The 12,814-nt window shown below is 46.9% G+C and overlaps 1 long non-coding RNA gene across 1 annotated transcript; it reads left to right on the top strand.

Annotated features, from left to right (window-relative positions):
• Positions 1 to 1,030: 1,030 nt before the first annotated feature.
• On the top strand, positions 1,031 to 11,362 carry LOC108642974. The gene is made up of 2 exons (XR_001922780.1): positions 1,031 to 1,240; positions 9,702 to 11,362. It is a non-coding gene; the product is annotated as an uncharacterized LOC108642974 (long non-coding RNA).
• Positions 11,363 to 12,814: the final 1,452 nt, after the last annotated feature.

Here is a 12,814-nt window from a genome sequence, read left to right as displayed (position 1 = left end):
ACCTAAATGATTTAATAGATTCTCTGCAATGCCCCTGCCCAGTTCAGGGAGGAGTTTGGACTAGGTGACCTTGAAAGGTCCCTCCCAACCCAAGCTATTCCATGATTCCATGTATTTTCAGGGGTATCAGTAGTAGATAGTGTGTATGGCATTGCACTACAAGACATTAAGGTGCTGGAGCGTGTCCAGAGAAGGACAACAGAGTTGGGGAAGGGTCTGGGTGTTAAACACATAACATGTTAAAGTTACGTGCCCAAAATTGAGTGTAGATGAAGTTTTTTGCTGGATCGCGATGGAAAAGCAATCCACCCGTTCTGCAGCAGGAACTGTACACTGTTCGGTTATTTAGACACTTACTGTTTAGTTTGAATTGTTTGAATGTTTCACATTGCATTAGAAATCCTTAAGGGTGAAGGAAATAAATTGCATAAGATACATCCAGGGCCCTGAACCAGGCTCTGGTTTGGTCTGTTTTGGGGGTGAGGTACCGTGATGGGATGTTTAAGCTGGTAGGAATTGCTGCCTCCAGGTCTTGCTCCTCAGCAACATCATGTTTTTGCATGGGCTGGAAGCCACAATCGATGCTGCTTGAGCACAAAAAACACCAGGTTGTGATATAGTTGCTCATACTTCCTTATTGCCTTATTCTGCAAGACCTGTGATGACATGGGAGCTACTTGTGGGGAGTGAGTAATTCAAGGCAAGTTACTGGGTGGCATGGGGGCTGCAGATTTCTGAGAGAAACAGGGCCTCCAAGAACTGAACAGCAGGCAGACATCCCAGGCTGTATCCTGCCATCACATTTTAAGCAGAACTGCCCTGCTGAAATCAAGAGGCTTCGTGCTGCTTTCATCCCCATGGAGATCAGCGGGGGAGTTCTTCTTAAAAACCTGTTGGGACCATATGGCATTTTTATCGCTAGAGTTTCTATTTATGTTAAAAACTGCTAAGAAAATAACTTCCAGTTGTTTTGCCATGCTTCAAGCAAGATATTTTGTTTATATGGCCTAATTTTTAATTATTTCTTTTTCCCTGTTACCCTTTCTAGGTTCCCTGCTATTCTTATGGTCAAAAGTTGTCCAAACTGGCCATCTTGAGAATAGCCTGTAACTATATCCTTTCCCTGGCCAGACTAGCAGACCTGGATTACAGCGCTGACCACAGTAACATGAGCTTCTCTGAATGCGTGGAGCAGTGCACTAGGACCTTACAAGCAGAAGGAAGATCTAAAAAAAGGAAGGTATGTTACAGCCTCCCCCCCTCGCCCCCTAAATAACAGTAAAAGTTACAAAAGGGAGAAAAAAAAGCCAAAAAAAAAAAAAATATCCAAAGCGGTTTCCTTCCTTTCCCAACCTCGTGAAATTTTCCTGATTTTTTTTTTTTTTTTTATCCCTTGCCTTTCTCTCTTGCTTTTTCTCCTCCATCTGTCTGATCTTGTAATAACCACATTCCTTCCTAATCAAAAGCTTTTCTCTCCTCCCAGTCCTCTGCGCCGGGCTCTTCCCCTCGTTAGTCGCCTATCTTGTGTTTCAACACGAGCGTGATCCTATTAAGAGTCATCTTGGGACTGTTACTTGTTAAACCAAACCAACCTTGAGTCGCCTTTTGGAGCCCATAAAACACGGTCGCCCGCCTGTGTTTTCTGTTTTGTTTAATCTAACACTTATCTCTGAGAAAAATCACCCGACAACAAAAAAAAGGTAGCTAATGGAGACATTGTATGTATAAACACATTAGTAAGATGTATGACCTGAAGGACATGTGGGTATCTTGAGGAAACAACGTTAAATCTAATTACGCCTTGCATTCCTTTAGGTTACTTAACACTGAACCAATTAGGTGAAATCATCGTCAAGCGGCGGGAGGAGGAAACGGAGCGTTCTGCCAGTTTTCCTCTCAGAGAGTGACATGGGTGAATTAAAGGAGTGATTGATGTCTTTGTTCAGGCTTTTATGACAAAAAGAGTTTTGTAAACTTGAATTGAACTTCCCCCTGCTTTCTGGGCTTGCTTGTCAGGCGGGATAATAAATCAGCGGGATTTTAATGGATGAATGGGCAGCTAAGCCGGGGAGCAGGCTCCTTCCCCGGTGTCGTTAAGATCTGCCTGTGATCCGGGCAGGTTTCCTCACTTTTCCTCCTCTTTAGCCCGACAAATCATCCTGCAGCAATTCAGTTTATAAATAAACACAATAGCACACTCCCTTGTCGCTTCCTCTCGCTGTCACGGGCTGTATTTATGCCCCCGGAGCAGCAGTGCCAGGCAGAGACACAGCACCACTCACCCACAGCCACAGCACGGCCTGGAGCTGGGAGATGTGGGGGGAGCTCCTGGGCACAGCCTGAAATTGTGGTTTCATTGTGAGGTCTGTAGTGCCACAGGCAGTGGTGTCCCAGGAACACTGATGTGATGCCACCAATCCCAGGGCAAGGTGAGAGTTGGTTCTTGGGTCTCCAGCCAAGTTGAGATGGGGGAGAACATTTCTGGGGCTTGGGCAGATGGCTAGTTGGGGCTTGGGTCCCCTCTCCAAGTTACGATGGGGGAGAAAAAGGGGATGAGCATCCTTTTTGAGGCTTTAGCAGATCACTAGTTAGGTTTTGGGTCTCCTCCCAAGGCTAAAACGGGGAAAAAGAAGAGGATGAGCATCCTTCATGATGAGCTTCAGCACATTTCTGGGCTGGTATTCAGCCTTTGGGTGCCCAATGGACTTAGACACATTGTCTTGGCTTATGTAAACCAGTGCAAGCTTAAAGACAGAAAACATGGAGCCAGATTTTAAATGGCTCCAAATCCCAGGGTGTTCACATCTGAGGCTTAGGGCTGGGCCCATCCTTAATTAAAAAAATAAATTAAGAATTAAAGTTCTTCTATTTATGGCGTTTGTTCTCTAAAATTCTCTCCAGAGCAGATGCACGGAGAAAAGCCCTCAGCCCATTGAGAGTGCGTGAACAGTGAAATTCTCACGCGGCATCAGCAACAGGCCACCGCCAACCCGCTGAAACAGTGTCACCAGGAGAAAATCTGCCTTTTCTCCACGTTCTTGAAGGCCACACGCCCTAACCCTTCTCCGAAAGCCCTGTCTGAAAAGAAAGCCAGGCTTTGTACCTGAGGCAGGGTCTTAATGCCAGCTCTACCTTACTTTTCTCGCTGGAAATTCCAGCAAATGCATTTCTGCTGTTTTGGAAAGTCCGAGTTTAGGGCAGCCCCAGAGTGTGTAGATTCTCTTGGGATGATATGGTTAATTTTATTTCCAGCAGTATTTGCTCAGGTGATGGCAAGAGCACATTCAGATGAGGATGAAGCAAAAACCAGCAGGTACCACTAAATAACTCTGATAATTCCCAGTAGATAGGAGTGGAAATGCAAAGCCTGGGTTGGGAGGACTCGTCTTGCTATCTCCCATTCTCCTTGAGCCAAGCAAATTAATGGCATCATGAGCACAAGGGAGGAAAGGACTGCTGTCAGAGGGAAATTACAGATCCGGGATGGCTGTGCAGGGACAATCCAAGCTCTGGATGTCAGGTGGTGTGAAGGGATGTCTCTACTGGGGGGTCTCACGCAGACAGCTGTATGAGGATACAATGGCTTGGCCCAAAAACACCACACCCTCATTAATGTTGAAATCGACACGTTTTTGTAAGCTTGGTGTGTTTTTAATCAGGTCTCTGAAACCACTGCTCACTGAGCGGTTCCTCTGAATTATCGACTTTGGGGTGGTTGTTATTTTGTTGTTGTTGGGGTTTTTTTAAGTTTCCTTTTATATTCTCTCTTTTAAAAAATTATAGCAAGCCTGAGCACAGACCTCTGCTCCCTGAGCTCCGCGGTTGGGTCCACAACACCCTTATCTCCTGTCATCTCCATTTTATTGTGTCTCTGCCTCTCTCACTCGCTCTCTCAGCTCTCTGGTTGCGATGTGCTGTGGCACCGTGAGCTTTTCACACAAAAAAAGTAGCCGGTTGGAGTTTGTTTTGGCAGGCAGGGACTCCAGATGTTGCATTTGCTGGATTGTACGTTGCCTCTTGCTTTGGTTCTGAGTGTGAATTAGCCGGTGTCCCTAACGTTAGGCTGTTGTTCAGACTTTGCTGTTGCAATAGGAAATTTACTGAGTAATTTTCTCCCCCCTCTCCTTTCTACTCCATTTTTTTAATTAGAAAGGTTGGCTTTAGCCTTTCAAACTTGACTAGAAAAACAAAAATCCCCTTTTCAGTCCTAACTGCAGTTATAAGGTGATTTTAGTTGTTGCAATTGAGACTTGACTGAGGGTGTTTGGTGATGGGAGATCTCATTTATAAGCAACAAAGGAGGCTTCAAATGCCTTTTTCTTAAAAAAAAGAAAAAAAAAGCTGCCTGTGGTGTGAGGGGGCGAATTCTGATGATAGTTTTCATTTTTTCAAGCTGCCTCTTGCTCAGTTTTAGAGTGATCTGGAGTAAGCCTTGCCCTTCACCATGCACCCAAGTCACACCACATTGGAGGTTTGTGTTGCAACACCCTCAGCAGAGCCCCAAGTCCTGCTGGGGCCACACTGATATCCTAGGAAAAGGGAGGGAGCTGCCTTCAGCTCCATCCAGGAGCATCCTCCAGAAAGGGGTTGGATCAGAAAGGGGGGTCCAAGTTTCCTTATCCCTGATGTACATGGTTTCTGCACAGATCCCGAGGTCGTCTGAAAACCTCACATGGATTCTGTAATGTTTGGGGTCCAGCTTGCTGCTCGTACAGTCTCTTTCCTCCTGCAGGAAGGCAGTGTTACAGCTCAGGGTCCGGTTAGGGCTGTAGGGTGCATGGCCAGGGGCTCTCCCTGGAGACTGGGGTTTGTGGGGGTGCAGAGCTGTGCATTGCAGCCCCCTGGGCCCCCCAGCCCCACAGGATCTGGCCCCAAGGCTATGGGGCAGATCTTACTCCCCCAGCAGGCAGCACAGACACAGCCCTTCGGTCTACCCGGGGCAGGATCCGACCGCCAGTAAATACCCTGTACGGCACACCCAGCACAGAAAACCCCAAGCGCCCATCACAAGGTTCATTTTCTCTCCCTTCCCCTCCCCTCTTTGCTCTTGATTAGCCCCCGTGCTAGGCAGCAACATCGCCGCGGCCCTGGGAGCTCAGCCGGAGCAGGGAGGGATGGGTGAGGGATTTTTTTTTCGCTTCATCCTCCTCGCTTCATCCTCCCCCCGTCCCGGCTCTTCTGGCAGTCGCAGACTCCAGATGTTCGGAGCGCGAGCTGGGAAGTCCTGCTGGCGCCACTTGGGGCAGAGGGCAGGGGAAAGGCACGCGAGCTGGAACCCGGAGTACTCAGTCACTGCAGGACTTGGCGCATTCCCCAGCTCGCTGCTGGCACATTCCCCAGCTCTCTCCTGGCCATCTGTTCCAAAAAAACACTTTCAGAACCTCATCATCACTCAGGATACAACACTGCGAGCAGCTGTTAGCGAGGCAGAAGGGGAAAAAAAAAAAAAAGAAACACACACACACACACATAAAAAAAAAACCCAAAACCATGCGAAAGGTCTCTTTGTGAGAGAGGAAACTGGGTTATGAATAACAGGCGAGCAGTTGGAGCTCAATAAAAGTTTTGGGCTGGAATTTAGTTTCTTGTTTTTGTGCCTGTGTGTGTGGATGAGCACAGATGCAAGGAATTAAAAATTAAAAATACACTTTATAGATATATATATACACACACACACACATATATATGAAGATATATATATATCTTTTCCCAGATAATTAAATTATTTAGAATCGTATGTGGAATGAAAAGCCTCTCTGTTTGTTGCAATATGCTGCACTAAAAGGGCTGACATTATGCATGCAATTATTGCATTACATAAAATGGTTATTGTGGTGGTGTGCCGTGCCTTGATGCCACCTTATTGCTACTTTCATAAAAGCAGAGATTCCGTTGTAGGTAACACTTCTTTCCACTGAAAAAAATTGACAGGAAGGCGTTCTGCGAGCGTTTTTACTTGCAGGAGTGAATGAGTAAAGGGTTTATATTATGAAAGAGAAATGGTAGTGTCAGGCTTGATTTGTATGGCACTGAAACCATTTTCTTGGAGCATATTTTTTTGATAACACTGTATCATGACTCGTGATTTATTTAGACAGAGCCCTTAGATAAAGCCACAGCTCCCACCCCCTGGATGATCCTGGCTGCCGGGGCTTGCTGTTATTGATCATCTGATATTGATTATCAGGACCATTCAGAGCCAGCACAGTAAAACCCTGATGATCTGCGTGGCATTTCTTCCTCGCGGCTCCCCGTCCTGTGTGCACAGGGGGGTCTCATGATGAGGTTCGACCTCCCTTTCCCTGCAGTTTGACTTAGCAGAGGTTCCTCTTTAAAAATAGCTTCATTTCCCTGCTAGGACTTGCCGGCGAGAGCGGGCAGCCAGCCAGTCTGCTTCCCCACGGCCGCCAGCTCCGCGGGCTCCGGGGAGGAGCTGGACCACAGGAGAGCAGCCACCCACCCCGAGCCGTCTGTCCATCTGCCGCGGGACAGCAGGATGGCAGCATCCCTGGGGGCACGGGGAGGTCCTGGATCTGCCCGGTCATGAGTTACTCCTGCCCCATGCTGGTTGGAGGATTACACACCCGGGGACCCGCTTAAAAACAAGGTGTTGAGGGGGTAGTGAGATTCATTTGCTTGTTGCTTGGATTTTATATGTCCCTGCAACCGAAAATAGCAGTTGCAGGTGGGGCGCGGGTGTTAAGGCTCATGATAAGTTCACCCAAGAATGGACAGGGAGGCAGCAGCAGCTGTGTGGATCCCCAAAGGCACTGCACACCCTTGGGGGGGCTGAGCATCAGTACCCCAAAGAGCAGGGCTGAAAGCTTTTCCTTGCAAAAGGATGTGAGGTGGGACTTCCCTGTTGCATGACAGCACCCCAAAAGCCCCTTTGCTTTAAGGGGTATTGGAGTAGCCATGTCACAGCACACAAAGACTGGGGCCAGGGATTTGCTCCCATGGTGGGAGCAGAGTCCCAGCATAGGGTCCATTCCCTTTAAAGCAAGGGTGTTACCAAGAATAGGGTAAGATCCACCCCACAGATACTGGGTAACTACAGCAAAAGGAAAATGTGAGTAGAGGAGACAGGAGAAACCCTGGAACAAAGGCTGACTCAATTCCAGAACTGCTTTGATTTATAGAGATTGAAATGCTCTGGGATGCTGCAAACTCACCAAGGTCATTGGGCCAGTTGTCAAATTCAAGAGCCACGGGAGTTCCGATATTATTAGTTTAAAGCAGACCCAGGCTAATAAATCTGTCTTCAGAGCTCCTGGCTGGAGTGGAAAGGGGTGGAGGGGGAAAGAATGGAGCCCATTCCCACCAAACATAACCCATGGCCAGCACTGGGCAGTGCCTGGCAACAAACAAGTGAGGTGTGCTGAGCATCTCCATCGCGTTGCAGAGGGATCTCTCTATTCCCCTTCGCATTTCCTTCCCCTCAAAGGTACAACAAGACAGCCCTTACCTGCCCTTGGCTGGTTTGTGCATATTCCCTCTTGCCCCCCAGAGACCTCACAGAGGAGAGCTACCACTGAGACTTCTCTTCCTAAAACCATCCTGCTTCCCAAAACCCACCAGTGCTTTTGATCAGCACCCTGAGCAGGAGGGTAGGGTCTCTCCCAGCAAATGCAGGAGGTTTTAACTGCAATCCCAGGTCCTGTTTGTTCAGGACTTTAAAGGGCACCAGAGGCCTGTGACTCTGGTGGCTTTGGCTTAGGACAAGAGGCTGCTACTGCTGGGTAATTCGTTCCTACAGTAGAAAAGGTTTTGCTTGCTAAGACTGCTGTTCTAGGCGGGAACGGGGGGGGGGGATTGATCTCTCTACTGTCTTTCAGTATTAATGAGAGTGGTCATTGCTTCCCTCCTTTTTCTTCTTTTACATTTTCTTTCCATGTGGGATAAATTAAACAACTGACTTTTCTATTACACATTATTAATATATATTATTTATTGTTGGAAAATAATTTTAGGAGGTTCCCAGCAGAAACATTTGCAATACACAAAGCTCTTTGTCATCCTCCCACCCAAACCTCATTTATTCAAAATCCCAAATACCAATTAAGGCCTTGAATTAGGGCAATAGTTTCTACATCTTCTGCTCTGAGAAGCACTCAGGTAGGGTCATCCAGTCTGCAGAGACACCTCATAATTGGAATAATGAGCTCTGTTTTCAGATTTGGCACATACCAGATATGAAAAGCTCATGATTGCTTATGTAGGAGAACAACTGCTGCGGGCTGGAACCGATGGAGTGACTTTATCCAAGGACTCTGTTATTCCTGGGATGTGCTGGGATGCATCTCCATCCAGAGAGATGCAGAGCCTCCTCCAGCAGAGCCTCCTCCACCATATCCAGGTGTGCTGACCCCAACTCCAGGAGTTCTGGGGTCCAGCAGACACCAGCATTTATTGCGTGGAGGATGACGTGGGTACTTTCAGTGAAATACTCTTATCAAGGGAAACCCTGATGGTCCTGGGGCAATCCTGTGCTTCCCAGGGTCTGCACTTGGCAGGAGGGGGTGGCAAGGTGGATTTTGGGTTCCCCTGCACCTTAACCTGGTGTGGAGACTCAGCTGTGATAGTTGATCTCACAGCAGCTGCCCTAATGATAGTCATAAAATAAATCAAGTACCAGTATGCTACTAATATTTTGTACCTTAATGTTACAATATCTAGTGATGAAAAAAGGGAGGCAGTACAGAAGCAAAACAGATTGAGGAAAAAAATGTTTTCCAGGCCAACCTTTAAGGAGTTTAACTTTTTAAGACTGTCAGAAAGATGGCTGATCTCTCCAGGAAATTAGTGACCATGTACAAAGGAAGGGCTCCTAAATGCATTGGCAAAAAGCAAAAAACAGTGGTTGCACTTGGTAAATGGGGTCTCATTTCCAAGTTTCTAATTCCTAAGTTACTTAAATGAGGATTTGGGAGCCCACGCGATGAAGGCAGTTTGGACAACAGAGATGTGATCTCATGAAATCCTCAGGCCCTGAGGATTTTCCTCTTGTTTTGAACTATGCTAACAATTGTTTGTGGGAAATTCACAGTGCTTATTTTAATGTGAAAGGGGGTTTAGATGAGGTTTTCCTTGTCTGAAGCTGCTGTGATTTGAAGTTGAGCATTTTCCAATGGACCTGGCCATAATATCCTGTAGCCCAGTTCAATTACCCAAGTACATCTGCCATGACAGTGACTCGCAGGGGATACACAGGCTCATGGGACAGGTTGCAGTCCCACAGGCAGAGCAGCCATGTACACAGAAAAGTATATACAACAGCTACAATACAGAAATAAAGCCCATTTCCTGCACAAACCCAGCTTGTTGCTTTCTGAGATCAGCTTCTGAAACTGAAAACAGACCAAAAGGCTCCAGGTCTTTTCAAAAGCAGGTGTTTGTCTCACTTCTAATTTATTTTTTTACATCAGAAGTTAAAACCAACACCTAATTACTGTGTTATTTTTCTTCCCAAAACCTTCCGCATCCCCTCTGTCTGCTGATCCCTCTCCTTTATGCAATCTCTGGCCACCACTGTGGCACCTACAGATGGTTCCTCTGTGAGCCCAGCTCTTAAAAAATCACAGATCCATGGCCAACAGTCCCCAAGGATGCCACAGTGTGCGTCAGCAACAGTTGTCCATGCACAAGGAGCCGACAGGATACCATGTGTTCCCTCTTCTGATGGTGCATCTTTCTCTTTCCAGGAGTAATAACCAGGAAAGGAGGATTCAGACGAGCTTCCAGCCAGAGTTACATCTGGTCTTGGCAGAGGTTGCACGATCCAGATGAAGACTGCAAGCAGCTTTTTTGCAGAAACCCCTTTTGGAGATGATGATTGGCCAAGGAACTCTCTTAATCTCTGGAACAGAAAGGAAAAAAGGAAAAGAAAAGAAAAAACAAAGGACAGGGATGCTTCTTATTGTTGTTAAGCCAGCCACCTTTTAGTATGTGCAATTTATTTAGCACTTTTCCCTTTGCTTAACTGGGAAATGTTACCCTCTCAGCTCATGTGTACAGTAATTTTTTGTTGTTGTTGTTGTTGCTGCTGTCGTGCCAAAGATTTGATGGAGCTTCTGCACTGTGTCTGATTTTTGCCTTAATGTTAAATCTTTGAGCCAAAGAAAAGTCAGAGGTGCCATTCAGATCACGGCGAGCAGGCCAGCCAGCTGTCGGTGACAAAGCCCAATTTCTGAACCTTTCTATGAGTTGCCTCTTATTTCTTCTGCCTGCACGTCCCTGCCTGCAGCCCTGGAGCCAGCATTTGGTGTGGGCAAGAGCTGGGACAACACCAAACCATGCTTTGGCGTTCAGGTTTGCTTCTTCCTTTGAGCTACTCTGTAGTTCTGCCTTTTGGGCAATTTCCTGACGTTCCTGCCTGTGCGACACATCCACAGGGTAGAAACACTGACACGAAGTGAGAGCTGAAACAGGAGCTATGAATTTATTTTTTTTAATAAAGGAATAAAGTTATAAACAAGCAAAAGCAAAGTGCCATGTAAAGCAAAGGAAAAAAAAAGAAATCATAAGGAAGTTCAGCTAGGCAGAACGAAATGCAGCAAAACGATTCAGACAGTGTTTCAGGTTTGTGAAGTCGTTTTTTTCTGTGGGGTTTTTCAAGTGATCAGAAACCCGTGTAATGCAAAAGCATTTGAATCCTATACTGTACCTTTCACTTCAAATTGAAGTAAAAAGAAAAAAAGAAAAGATGGAGAAACATTTGCTTGGAGTAAGCAGACTTTATGGGTAATGCAGTTTGTATGCAAGACATCTGCTAATGATGGGGGGACAGAGCTCTGTGTTCAAGGGGAAAAAAAATATGGGTTTCCAAACCAAGAAGATTAACATGTTTTGTTTCCCACTCAGGGGGAAATGTTATTTGTGAGGCCAGATTCACATCCTGGCTACATCAGCGTGAATCAGGTTCCTGGGTGTCTGACTTACTCCAGTGTGGATCTGGCTGGGCATCACTCGGCACTGGGGCGGGCAAGGGGCTGGGGTGGGCAAGAATCATTGGGCAGGGGAGGGAATAGTCTCTGTTTGACTGACATGAATATACAAAACTTGAACTCCTCAGTGCTTGCCTGTTTGTTTCCCAAGCTGAGCAATTGGCAGGCGAGCACCGAGCTGGGGAGCTGCTATGCAAAACCTGAGCTCACCAGAGCAGGGTCTGGGTCTGGTGTGCCACACTGCTCACTGCCAAGTCCCCTGGCTCCTGGTGAGCTCAAGATATCTTCTACCTGATTTCTGGGACACAGGGAACAGCTGTATCCAAGCTCCCTCCCAGGAGCTCATTATACTGCTTACCCCTCCACTCTCACCGCTGGTCATTATTAGCAGCCCAATAAAAGACATTTTTAGATTGTCATTTGTATTTCTTTATTAAAGCACCGTTTTTAACCATGTCTTTCATTATATACATTAAAGCCAGCTTTTTAGCTTATCATGGGGAGAGGGGTTGAGCTCGTGGACCACAGGAAACACTCCCGGGCTGTTTCACCCATGTCAAAGGGTTGGGTTTAAAGTGCAAGTGTTTTCAAAAACCAGCAAGAAACTGGACCTCATGCCTTTGGCCAAGCCAGAGAAAACAGAGAAAGAGGACTGGAAGGCAGTGGAAGAAACAACCTCAAAAGATGGCCTAAAGGAGGAACTGCAGGTTTTCTGTGGGCCAGGGCCATGCTGCAGTTCTCCCATCTGGGTTTTGAGCAAGATCAATGGGGACAACCCCAAGTTGTCCTGGTATGCACAGGCCAAGGAAACCCTGTGGGCATTTTTTTCTTTGAGCAGAATGAAACATTCACCAAGCATTTTTATTTTGAGAATCACCATCATATTTTAGTTATGGAGTTCTGCAGTGGCTCTCAGTTTAAGAGAGTTAATAATTATCAGTAAGGCAAGGTCTGCAGGGAGAGTCAGCGATACAATACTGCTGATATGCCCTTTTTTCCCTTTCCTATGCCTGTTATAGATAAGGAATTTGCTGCAAATACGTGAACACAAGCTGGGCAGCATCATCAGGTTGCGACTGGGGCTTTAGGTCATGCAGTATTCTTTGTCCCCCCGATTAGGAAACATTAACCCTTGGGATCAAGTTGCTCATTTACAAATTCCCAGATTCACTTCCCTAAAAAATTCCCTGCTATTCCCACCCTCCAGTAAATGCTGGCAGAAAGATAGTCCCTAAAAGTTAAAAAAAAAAAATCGGTTTGCCTGACTTAAGTGAGCAAGACTCTGCAAGAGGCTGCGTGGATACTTTCGTATCGCAGCAGGAGGTCAGACGAGGCAAGAGGAGCAGCAGTGCCGCCCCAACTGCCCCGTGCATCCCAGCCCGGCTCCAGCAACCAACTCTGGCAACAACAAGGAGGATAAATGTTTACCAAAGGGTAGCAATCATGAGTTTGGATATCATCATGGAGGTGACACTTTGCTTTGCTGGCCAGGCACAGACCAGCGTCAGCCGAGGTACGGAGCTGACCTTGCCTCACTCCTCCCCAGCAAACACGCCGAGCGATCACTCTCCTCTGCAGATAACAAGGGAATGATGTTTGTTATCATGCTGGAAAAGCAAAACAGCCCTCATGCTGTCACCTCCCCAGGGCCAGCAGAGCCAAAACCTTTGCTCCCAGTTGGCACTGACCTCCAGCTCTTGGATGGGAGGGCATGGGAGCCCTGGTAACACAGCCACCACAAAGGATGGCAGTTCCTCTCAGCTGACCATGACCCACCATGGAACAGAGGGGAGGTGATGCTCATTATGTAAAGGGAGTGCTGAGAGGCCAGTGGGATTTATTTGGTTTTTTTCCCAGATGCTGAATGCCGT

The sequence above is a fragment of the Manacus vitellinus genome, unplaced genomic scaffold (genome assembly GCF_001715985.3).
Source record: "Manacus vitellinus isolate BGI_N305 unplaced genomic scaffold, ASM171598v3 scaffold_0_pilon, whole genome shotgun sequence".
Classification (NCBI taxonomy): Eukaryota; Metazoa; Chordata; class Aves; order Passeriformes; family Pipridae; genus Manacus; species Manacus vitellinus.
Note: the sequence above shows the minus strand (reverse complement) of the source record. Positions and strands in the feature narration are given on the sequence as shown.